This window comes from Schistocerca cancellata, chromosome 10, assembly GCF_023864275.1.
Source record: "Schistocerca cancellata isolate TAMUIC-IGC-003103 chromosome 10, iqSchCanc2.1, whole genome shotgun sequence".
NCBI lineage: Eukaryota > Metazoa > Arthropoda > Insecta > Orthoptera > Acrididae > Schistocerca > Schistocerca cancellata.
In genome coordinates this window covers 98,611,582-98,624,659 of record NC_064635.1, presented here as the reverse complement: position 1 = coordinate 98,624,659, position 13,078 = coordinate 98,611,582, and positions in this window count along the sequence as shown.

The following is a 13,078-nucleotide window of genomic DNA, read 5'->3' as shown; positions in this document are numbered from 1 at the left end:
TGTTTCATTCCAGTATAGCACAGAACTTTCCTGGAACAAATTTGGCGCAGTGACAAATTTCTTCTCACCTATAATCTTCTTATTTTTATCACTGTTTTCCTTTCTGAAAAACACACAGGAAATCTTGTGCCTGAAGAAAACAGTGACTGAAAAACAGGAAAAGCCTGTTTGTATGAAGATCATGGATAACCTTTTTTATTTTTTATTTTTTTCTGGTCCATCTGAGGACCACAATCCAAATTAAGATTCTCACTGTTTGTTGTTTTCTTTTTTCCAAGACAGCTTCATCTGTTTACTACATTTTGTCTGTCATTCTTCACACCATTTTGAACCAGACTTTCTAGTTACCCTGCTGTGGAGTCATCATTTTTAATACTTCTTTCTGAAAGAATACTCTGTTAACATCTATTTTTTTATTGTTTCTTTCCAAATGCTGTTTTTTACTTTGTTGACCCAGCTTGTTTTGTATTCCTTATTCCTTAACTATTTGAAAATGTTATTTTTATCCTACTGCCTTGTGTTCAAACTAAAGTTTCAGCTTAACTTTTTAATGTACAACCTTCTGCTGTGTTTTTAATACTTTCATTGAAACTTTCCTTTTAAGTACTTCTAATTTATTTAAATTGTAGGTTAATGCCAGGCATTCACTTGAATATAAACATTCTGACATCATTACTGTTGTTGTAATGCATTATCTTTGCATTTCTGGAGAGGCACTATTTATTGTAGAGGTCTTCAGTGATTCCATATTGTTCCTCCAATGTATTCAAACTTTACTCTGTTGGAGATTTCTGCAATGCATTTTCTTGGATTATCTCCTGTAGATACTTCTTTTTATACCCCCTTCATTTGAACCACATCTATTTCCAGGGATTTTCTAGCGTTTTTAACATTTGTTAATTTCTTTTTGCCCTAGATAAATCCTTAAGCCAATTTTACTGGTTATTTCTTCCAGGATACTCATTGGTGTTACAGCAGGTGACACATTTTTTGCAGGTATAACAAAATCGCCTCCAAATTGATTTTGATCTTCTTGCTTCCTCTTCCTAACCTTATTGACAAAATGCTCAGTTCAATACATTCTTACTATTTCCCCTAACACAGTATTAAAAAGAATTGGGGACAGGCCATCACCTCGTGGTATATATGTTTTTGTTTTGAAGGCTGTGAAAATTCTCCCATAATATTTACTTTACAGAGTGGTATCTGTAAGCGTTTCATTTATTAGGTTTGTTAGTTTAGACTTTATACCAAATTCTCAAATTATTTTCTCTTTAGTATTTCTGTCAACATAATCAAAAGCCTTCTTGTTATCCACAAACATAAATACAATGTCCTTTGAACTGAGTAATCGGTGATGAATTACTGACTTGAGATCAAATATTTGTTCTGATCATGGCCTTCCCTTCCTCTAAAGCAAGCTTGATATTCACGTAAATGGCTGTCTAGTGTTGTTTTTTTATTCTGCTTGATAAAATTTTGGAAAATACTTAGATGCTACTGACAGTAGAGAGATTACTATGTAGTTGTTTACATCCTATTTATTATCTTTCTTATGCAGTTGATAAATCAAGGTAACTTTCCATTCCTCTGGGATACTTTTTTTTCTGTTTTCCCAGATTTCATCAACAAGTAAATGTAGCTAATTTGCTTTATTTGTCAAGGACAACTTCAAAAGTTCAGCTGTAATAAAATATTCTTCACAAACTTAGTTATTTTTGAGGGTGTCAATTCCTTCTTCAGTTCCTTATGTAGCTGGTGGTAAATCTTCTTCATAATGTTCATTACTATCTGAGAATTCAAATTCATGAAAATATCTTGAAGATATTTTTCAACCCAATTTGGCCATTTTCGTTTTAGAAACATACTTGCAGTTTGAAACCCCTTTAATTTGTTCTTCACAGTTTGATAAAGACATGGGAATTATTTTTGTCTATTTGCAGAAGTTTCTCCTTCTCAAAGGCTTATTTGGTTTTTCTGATGAATATGGTTGTTTTCTTTGTTTGTTGTTAAGATTGATCATGATCTAGAATTTTCTTTGAGCATTTTCGTCTTACTCATTTTCTTTGCATATTTCATTCCACCACATTTTCCCTTTATTTTTTATTGATTAAATTATTTTTTGTCCCATGGATATCTTTTTGCTAGCTGCCATGTTTAGTCACTTTTGATAGCTTTTAACTGATTCTTTTGTTAGTGAGCCTGTGTGCATTATGTTTTAGTAACCTTTATGACATTTTTTGTTCTTTATTAGACAGGAGTTTTACTTCAAATTCACCATTCCTTACTACTTCCAAATTCATAACTTCCATTGTACTTCTTTGTGGATTAGGCACATGACCTAACTGAAAAATTTCTGACATTGGGTTGTGAGGTATCCATGTTTTAGCTTCCCTTGGGAGCTTCCTAAGGTGGTTTGACATCAATTTCAAGAGAGAGCTTTGACACAAAATGATTGGCCTCAAATGTGTTGGTTCTTCTGTGAGGTGGGTGATGTCCTACTTGATTTATGAATTTCTTTACTTTCTGTTTATTTCACTGCTATCATGATTTTGGCCTCAAGCCTTTAACGAGCACACACAAATATGTGGCAGGCATGTGAGAAACCTTTTTTCATTGAGCCACAGAATTCACAATACATTCATTACACATGCTGTTTCTCTGAACATGTTAAGAAATCACTGTGCAGTTTGAGGCCAGTTTCGTTTCAACATTGTAGTAATTACAAGAAAAATATCTTCCTCCATCATTTGGAAAATCCTCATTTGACAGGAGGTCCATTAGCAGTTAGTCTTCTTTTTAAATTACTTTCAGTTCCATTTACTGGAAATTCTAAAAGGACTTGAATTTTTTTGTGGTGGTTCATCATTTACAGACATGCATCGAGGTAGTCTGGCAGCCGTGGCAGAATTTCCAAAGCCTAACCTCCCTACTCCTGTCCAGGCCAAGTACTTGAAGCGATGCTGCAGTCAATAGGAGTGTGATAAATATTGTATGATAATTTTGATATTTAGATCAAAATCTCTTAGCCCATACTTGAAAATGTCTAATGGAGAAGCCTTGTCAGTGTTCAGTTCTGTGCTTCCAGGAGTCCTGCTGAGTTTTCAACATTTTATGCACAATATTTGAATGACATATTGAACATGCTCTTCCAGGCACTGCAAGTCTGAAGTTACATGAAATCGGTGCTAGATATTCAATCTATCAAGCAACCATTTATTGTTGGTTTTTTGATTGATTGATTTCTTTATAAATCCATGTAACAATTTACATTGTGTGGATTTCGTCAGCAATATCATATACAATACAATACAATATACCTACAATTATAAACATAAAATTTGTATTTACAAACATTTTTGAGGTATCTTAAATTAGTTTTATATCCTTGTGTAATTTGTAATTTTCTTATAGTACTGTACAATTTTTGATTTAATATTATAATTATTTTCTCATGTATTACAATGCAGGCTACTTTAATTACACTACATGTTTTAATTCAGATAGTCCATTACTGCGTAATAATTTTTATTTCATAAAAAAAATTTTAGTTTTGTTTTGAACTGTCCGATTGTGTCAATATCTTTTATTTTGTGGGGTAATTTATTATATAATTTAACAGCATTGTACAAAAACCTCTGCTGAGTTTTAACTTTATTTTTCCTCTCTAGATGCAGATTGTATTGGTTTCTAGTTTCATAGCTGTGTACTAAAGAATTTTTCATATAGCAGTCAATATTTTTTTTTTACGTACATAACACTTTGAAAAATGTATTCACAGGGGACAGTTAGGATTTCCAGCTTTTGGAAATGTTCAAGGCAGTGAGCCCTACTGCCACTCTTGGTTATTATACGAATTGCTCTTTTCTGTAATTTGAAAACTATTTGGATATTTTTACTGTTGACTCCCCAAAATATTATTCCATGGGTAATAACAGAGTGTATATAAGACAAATATACAGATCTGACACATGTAGTATCACAAACTGCAGTCAGAATTCTCAGAGCATAGCATGCGTTAGCGATTTTGTTGCTAAGTATTTTAATATGTTCTTCCCACTTTAACTGACTGTCAACATGCAAACCAAGAAATTTTGTGTAGTCTACACATTCTATAGTTTCATTGTTTAACTTAAAGTTGTTATAGTGTGGTTTTTTGCAGACATAGAAGTTAACAGCATTTGTTTTTTTAAGATTTAGTGTTACTTTATTATTGGATGCCCACTCATGTACACTGTTTAGTGTTTGTTTGGCTTTTTCTTTTAGTGCATCTGGTGATTTGTTACTGATTAGAACATTTGAGTCATCTGCAAACAATATTGTTTGTCCATGCTTTATGCTCTGTGGGAAGTCGTTTATGTAAATGAGGAATAGTACTGGGCCAAGGACACTACCCTGGGGGCACCTATATTTACATAATTTGGGTTTGAAGTATACTTTACAATGTAGTTTGAGCAACTTGAAATATGTGAGATTTCAGTTATCTGTCTTCTATTTTTTAGAAATGACTGGTACCATTTGTTCACAAGTCCCCTTATTCCAAGTTCATCTAACTTATTTAACAGTATGTTGTGGTCTACTGTATCAAACGCTGTAGTTAGATCAAGAAATATACCTGTTGTGTAGTTCCCTTTATCTAATGCTTCTAGAATGTGTTTTGTGAGGTGTGCTGTTCTGATTCTGTGCTTTTCCCTGATCGAAATCCAAAATGGTCAACAGACAGTAAGTTGTATTTATTTAAATAATTCATTAGCCTATCTTTCATAATAGTTTCTAATACTTTTGCAAAGCATGATAGTAGAGAAATTGGCCTATAATTTTCAATTATTCCTGCATCACCTTTTTTTGAAGAGGGGTAGTAATTTTGCATATTTTAAATAGTCTGGAAAGTAGCCCTGCTTGAAAGATTGATTTATAATATCAACTAAAGGTGGAAGTAGGCTCTTGATACAGACGTTAATTATAAAAATGGGGACTTCATCCAGACCAGCTGAGTTTTTGTTCCTCAGTTTGCTGACTGCTTTATAGACTTCTTCCTGTGTTGTAGGGAATAACACCATTGTGTGATACACCATTATTTGGCTTTTTGACCTGAGGGGCTGTTCGAAAATTTTCCTGTAATTTTATTCCTATGCTACTAAAATAATCATTTATATAGTTTGCCAAATATATTTGGTCTTTTATTAGAGTCCCTTCCTCTTTGATTTTCATGTTTGACAGATTCATTTTCCTGGTACCAGTTTCCTGCTTCACAATCTTCCATACTGCCTTATTTTTGTTTTCAGCAGAGTGCACTATTTTGGAGTTATGAGCTCTCTTTGCTGGAAGCAATATTTTCCTATATGTTTTCCTATATCTTTTATAAAAGAGTGAGAAAGCAGGATTAGTTTGGCTGTGTTTAATGGAGCTCAGGTACTTTAGTGTTTCAGATGATTTTTTGATTCCTTTTGTGACCCACTTGCTTTTTCCTGCTGTTGATAATGGACATAATACTTTAGGAAATGTTTCTTCAAAATTTAATTTAAACAATGTCATGAAATTTTTGAATTTTTCATTTGCATCTACCTCTGAGTATAATGAGTCCCATGTTTGTCCTGCTATCTGTTTGGCAAACTCATGTCTATTTTTTTTTAGAAAAATATCGTCTGTAAATATGCATTTTCTTCGTTTCTTCTGGAGCCACTTTTATATTAATGATTTGAGCTGAGTGATCAGATAATCCTAGATCTGCTACCACCACCTCACAGTTATCTTTGCCTAAATCTGTTAATACCTGATCAACAGCTGTCTTTGAGTATTTTGTTATTCTGGTTGCACTGTTAACCATTGGAACTAAATTGAAACTTTGAGCAAGACTTTGTAAGGAGTCCCATGTAGAATCAGGATTCAGTTTATCCACATTTAGGTCTCCACATATGAGAATGTGGTTCTTTGGAGTGGATATCTTGTTAAGAACATGATTAAGTTTGGAGAAAAAGATATTGAAGTCTCCACTAGGAGATCTGTATATACATAAGATAATCAAATTCCTACACCTGTATTGGTCCCTGATTTCAACTGCTGCCAGTTCAAAATGTTGCTCTTCACTGATAACACATAAATCGCTTCTGGTCTTATACTGACAATTTTGTTTTACATAAATACAACACCCTCCACACTTCATAGAATTCCTACAGTATGCACACGCTAAATTGTAAAACTGCATGACTAACTGATTAATTTCAGCCTCATTGCACCAATGTTCAGTGAGACAAACAACTGAGCAGTCTGTAGACTCCAGCTCCACTTCTAGCGGTTGGGTCTTATTTGCTAGGGAACGTATATTTTGGTGAACAACCATTAAGTAATTTTTTCCAGCACTATTTGCATTCCCACTTTTCTTCATTTTCATGTCGTTCTGTTTTGGTTCAACTGCTTCCTTATTATGATTACACTCACGTTTTTTGTTTGCATATAGTATTCTTGGATAGTCACCCCCTGCAGACCGTATTAGTTTCCCTTATTTTTTTATAATTTTACATAAATCCAGGAGCATTTAACTGAAATTCATTGCACCTAGTCTGTTTAGGTGCAGGCCATCCCTACCCAGACATTTGTCGTTGAGAAATTTATTTGGGTCAACAAATACAACACCAAGTTCGTCGCACTGTTCCCTAATGCCAGTGTTTATTTTGTTTGTATAAGCGTTACTCACTGATCTTCTTTATAGAATTCCATTGATAACAATTCTGGAGCTTGTAAAGAAACCGTTGGCTGACCAAATTACATTACGAATATCATTTATGATTTCTTCTTGTCTGCTGCTTCTAATAGAGTTTGTCCTTGCGTGAATTATCACACCTTTAAAATTTGTGTTGGAATCATTGCTGTTTTGGTTGGATTTTTCCATGTATAAGAGAGTTTGATTGCTGGTACCCACTGCACAATTTCATGCTTTAGTTGCTTGGAGCCCTTACCCATATTCTGTGACATGGAAATATTGTGTGTTTTTCAGCACTGGCCCCCAAGCCATGTTCAAATTGAAATGCCTGTTACTGTTTATTAGATTTCCTGAAGTATTTATTTCAACACCCCTTAACCCTTGGCGGGTTTGCTGGTTTTTGTAACATGAGCAGGCGTGTGGTGTACTTCATACACATGTAAATGATGGCTGTGTTGATCCCTGCCAGACACATATTCAAGTACTAATTATCTCATAGGCAATTGCCTTATTGAGGGGTTGTGGTGCCAGCTCAGAATCTGGGTCTCTCTTCTTTATTTTTTATTTTTAATTTTTTTACAGGTCATGAATTTTTCTCGCATGGTTCACTGTGTACTTTGATACTGCTGCTCACTTTGACATATAACAACACAGCTTACCATTGTGTTAGCTGAAGCAATAATGAAGGAATAGAAATAGGCTCACAATGGTAAAATAACAGTGAAATGATGTAAAACAATGTTATTGGCAGTTGGCACACTTTATACATAGGTGTACCAACTTGAGCTTTAATTATTTCATCCAAGCTATCTGATTATGCCTGTGGCTGACCTCAGTTACACCTGATTTGCTACTTTGTTTCACCTGAATGTGTTGCTGGTGCTCTATCTAGTTAATCTTTGAAATTACAAAATGAGACGTCTTATCCTAACTGAAAAGAGCAATATACACAGGATGCTTGTGTATCCATAGGAGTCTCCCAATCTGCTCATATATTGGGCAAACATAAGGTAAGAAAGCAATTCTCAGTTCCTCTTACACTCTTTTTCATTCTCAGTCTCTTACTCAGCTGTTCTTGAAATTGACTGCTGCACCCATAGAATTTGATCATGTGGCTATTCATTCTTTTGAATCACTTTTCTTAGGTGATGTAATTCATTGGTGAGGCTATCTTTGTCTGAAAGTGTTAGAGGTCTGTGGATCAGAGACAGTAACACTAAATTTGTTCATAACAATATTGTGAATAGTTGCTAATCACCATATAGCAGAGATGCTGAGTGACACACACACACACACACACACACACACACACACACACACACACACACACACACACACACCAAAGAAATGCTTGGAAGTAGAGCTTTCACCTAAGAAGGTCTTTGTTGAAAACAGCTATGAGCACCCCATTGCACCATCGTATGCCAATCTATTCATGGGGCATCTAAAGGAAGCCTTCCTAAACACCCAAAATCTGAAACCTCTCACCTAGTTCAAATCCATTAATGACGTCTTTGCACTGTGGATTGAAGGTGAGGAGACCTTACCCACACTCTTTCAGAACCCCAGTCCCCCATTCGCTTTATGTGGTCCCATTCTACACAAAGCCACCTTCCTTGATGTGACTTCCACCTGAAATATGGATTCATCAGTATGTCTGCCCATATTAAACCTACCAACCACCAGGAATATCTGCACTTCAGCAGCTGCTACTTATTTTATACTGAGAAGACCCTTCCACCCAGCCTCCAAACACACAGGGGATGTCATTGAGCATGTCATTGAGGTCTTTACAGACATTAATTACCCTCCCAACCTTGTACAAAAACCAATGTCTCGTGCCTTAACTTTCCAGTTGCCAACCACCTCACAAAGTCCCACTGTCCAGTCACAGAGGAACACTTGCCTCATGACTCCTTACCTCCCAGGACTGGAGCAGTTAAACTACATTCTCCACCAGGGTTTTGACTACCTGTTATTGTACCCTGAAATAAGAAATTCCCTACCCACTATGTTTTCTGCAACTCCCACAGTGGTATTCCAGTGCCCAACAACCCTACAGAACCCATTCCACTATCCCTACACGACGTTTGGTTCCAACCCCCTTGTCTCATGTCTCATACTCTTGTAATAGATATAGATGAACACACATCCCACACATCCTCCCAGCACCACATCCAGGTGTTGGAGCCCAGCAAGAAACATTACCTATACCTTCAATGGTGGCCAACCTGTGAAATGAGTCATGTGATCTAAATGCTACACTGCAAACAAAGACTGCACTGCATTCTACGAGGGCAGGACAAAACAAGAAGTGTCTGTCTGCATAAATGGCTGCTCATACACTGTGGCCAAGAAACAATTGGACCACGCTGTTGCTGAGCACACCACTAAACCCAATGCACTGCTACCAGTGTCATCTTTATAACCACACTCAAATGTCATGGCGACACCCAGCGAACTGTGTAACCTGGCTACCTTGTCCTCCCGGCTGCACAAGTTGCAATGTTTATGCCATCTCCTCCCAAGATTATCTCACGTATCTCAATGATTGGGCGTCCAGGAGACCTATGTCAAGGAAAAAAGATGCCTTACCAGGTCACTCGCAAATTGTCGACTAGTCAGTAACTCTGTGTTCTACCACCAGGCAGTTACATTACCATTCCTGCTACACCTCGCTTCATGAAGGATGTGTAATCCAGACGGGTGATGTGTAATACAGCACTGTGATTGTTAAATCACCAAGTGTCATAGCAGCAGCCCCGTCCTCCTCCTCTTTCTCTTTTTCTCCAGCTGTGCAACAAGCCTCAAACTTTAGTCTCATGGTACAAAGTCACCTGCTACACAACTGAAAGCCCAGAAGGGACAGAAGGAATACTCCCATGAAGACTTTCTATGTCCCTTCAGCCAACAAACATTTGAATCTTCCAATTCAAACGAGGAAGGATCCAAGAAATCAAAGAAAGACAAACAATTTGCTTCTCTATCGGCTCACAGTTCCTCCTCGATGGTGAGGCCACATGATACCCTCCTCTGGCTGATCACCTTGTTGCTGGTATGCACCTCCAGCCATTTTCCTGCTCTGGACCTCAAGGACGGACAGAACGATAATTCCGACACCTCTGTAGATCTTACAGAGGCTGATTCTCCAGCCTCTGTGTCCTGTAGCAGTGATCCTTCAAAAGCTGCCACTTAATAGCCGCTGAGGTGACACTGCTGCATTTTTCCCTTCTCCCATTTCCCAATCATGACACTCCTCCAGTGGAATGTTTGCGGCCTTTGATCCAACAAAGAGGGTTTACAGGTGCTCTTGGAATCACAGACTCTGCTAGTTCTCTGCTTCCAGGAAACAAAATTGAATCCTCACGACCTGCTTTGAGCTCTCGCATGTATTTCCTGTCTATTTTGACATCCCCCAACCTTACACCGTCACTCAAAGATTGATTCTATGTCATTGGGTAGAGTGATGCTGCTCATCAGGGATGACGTTCATCGTCTTCCTGACAACCCAGCTTCAAGCTATTCCAGTCACATTTTACTTCCTCTCATGAACTTTTTCATACGTACAGTTTACATCCCTCAGTCATTCGGTGTCACTGGACAGTCTTCTTTCAGCTTACTGGCCAACTCCCTCATTCCTTCCTGCTGCTCGTTGACTGTAATGCACATGATTCCCATTGGGACTCTCGCAGAACCGGTTAGAGAGGTGTCCTCTTGGCCAACCTTCACAGTCACCTTAACCTTATTTGCTTTATCGTGGGGGTTCCCACATTCATTTCACACTCCACGGACTCCTAACCCCATGTGGACCTGTCATAAACTGCCCAATTTGCCCATTGTCTCGTCACTGTCTCTGGTACCTACTCAAGCAACCATTTCCCATTTGCTATCCATTTTCTGACTCCTACCCCATCCATGTGCACAACCAAATGGCAACTTTCTAATGATGGTGCTCCCTGGCACCCTTCTAGAAACATCATTTACCCAGTTGTGAAGCCCTGGTAGAATATCGTACAAATGCTATCATTACCACCACACTATGTTTAATTCTTTCACTTTACCTTTACCATGCTGTGTCCCAGTTCATTGTTTGACTGAGCCATGTTGTGACTCCACTCACATGCAGAGTTGTGCTCTACATGTTTTTAACATTCTATGATAGCAAACTGCATTCATTATAAGTTGCTGTGTGAACAGTGTCATCACACCCTTCAGGATAGCAAAAACCTGGCTGGATTTAATTAACTAGTTCTTTTAACTGTTCCACTCACTCTTCTGTTGTGTGGGTCAACCTCAGATGGCTCTCTGGGACCAAGAATCATTCTCAAATTTCAACCCTGGTAGCAGCAGATCTAGTCATAATGGACCCTGTCACTACCTCTATAATCTGTAATTTTATAATGGTCTGTTACTTATTTCCCCTTCCATGATCCTTTAGACTACCACACCAGGTCATAGTTGAAGGTTGTTCATTCCAGCAAACTATCCTGTACTTCTATTTGTCACTGGAATTATCCTTACACCAGCCTTCATAGATCTAGCAGCTTTAGTCTACATTCCAACTATGTTGGCTTGTGTTTTGTGGGCACCTTTGTCCTGCTCTGTGACAGTAGCTGTGTGTTGTGGCTGGCAGCTCTAGTGAATTCAGGTAGTTAAGCTCAATTAAAATTCAAATATTTTGTGATTCTTCATTTGTGTTGTTATGCAGTTTTCGTCAATCTCACTTTAGTAAAATTTCACATGTATCTACTTGTCACTGCACCTGATTCATAATCTCACTCATCATATAATTTACTAACACTGAGATGAGCATGTGCAGTGATATGACATACCACTGACACATTTCAAGCTGTTTGATTTATGCTTAAATTCAGTTGATGTAAAGTTATTCACCTGTTCAATTTTTTTGCAGGAGCCACAAGAGGTGCACCAAGAGGAGGTATTGGCAGGTGAGATTTTTGCTTTCTTCAGTAGCTTAATTACACGTTAAAGTTATCTCTTTAATATTCTCTTATGTGGTATTTTTGTTCTATCTGTTTCTTGCTAAAGTATTTTAGTGAAACAGTTGTTCAAAATTTTATACTTGAACTTGACACTGGATATTAATTACATAGTACATAATTCATACTGGATATTGGCAATGTCTTTGTAACTACAAAAGATTGGTCACAAATGTTTAAAATGGGTATTGTGGTAGACGGTGAGGGAAATGTGATCAAAGAGAAAGAACACAAATTTTTAAGTACCCAAGTGACATTCAGAAATAAGTCATTGTAAAAGTATGCTAACATTACAAATTGGCACACTGTGATAAGTAGTAATATTTAGATCACAATTCCCTTATTCTGTAGTCATGGCTCTTATTAAAATCATCATCTTGAGATAAATATATTTAGGTATACAACTATCACTCAGCATAGTTGAGCTTCTTAAAGAGGAAAATTGCCAATGTTATTGGGGACTAGAACAAGTTAGACACATTCATAGACAGTGATTTGAAACATCCTCATCATGTCTTGAAATGAAGAATATTGTCCCTGTAATCCGCCTCCTCTCCCAAAGCAAATGGAGACTTATGTAGTCATAAATAATATAATCTGCTTCACTGATTGCTGCAGTCTGCCAATGTTGGGAAAATGTTCTGAATGCACAACTGTAGAAATCACATGGTTTTGTAGCAAAGTATTTGTAGATCCATATTCAAAGTGTATTTTCACCATAAAAGGAAGTTTGTGAAGATCATTGAACTGAGAGCAGAAAAGATGAAATCTGAGGGTGCAATATCAGGTGGAAAAGGTTGGTGCAGCATGACTTCCCAACCCAGTAGTTGTGTAGTGTTTCTTGCCAGTCTAGCAGAATACTGGTGGCTATTATTGTAGAATAGCATCACTTCTGACAGTCTTCCTTGTTGTTATTCTGGGATTGCATTTGTAAGAAGTCTGTTGTTGACAATAAATGCCAACAGGAAACTTCTACCTCATGCAAGCAACTCTTTGTACACCACATGGCCACTGTTCCACCAGATGTACAACATTATCTTACGTGGATGCACACAAGTCTTTCTATGCAGCATTGCTGCTTTGTTTGGACTAAAGCATTCCTTTCCATTCTTTCCCTTACAGTAGCAAAAAGACAAACTTCCTAGTCATCAGTAATGGTTCAGGATAGGAATGATCAGTGGTGTTCACACACAAATCGATAACAAGCAAGCGCATAATGCACATAAGGCCAACCAATAATGTTTCTGATTTGTCTTGTGGTTCTCATACTCTCCTTTTCTGAACCTTCTCTATTGACTTCATAGTCATTCTTGAGTGTCTGTTGAAATGTTAATATGTCTGTTCTGCTGCGTTGTTAAGTTATTGATAAAAAAAACAT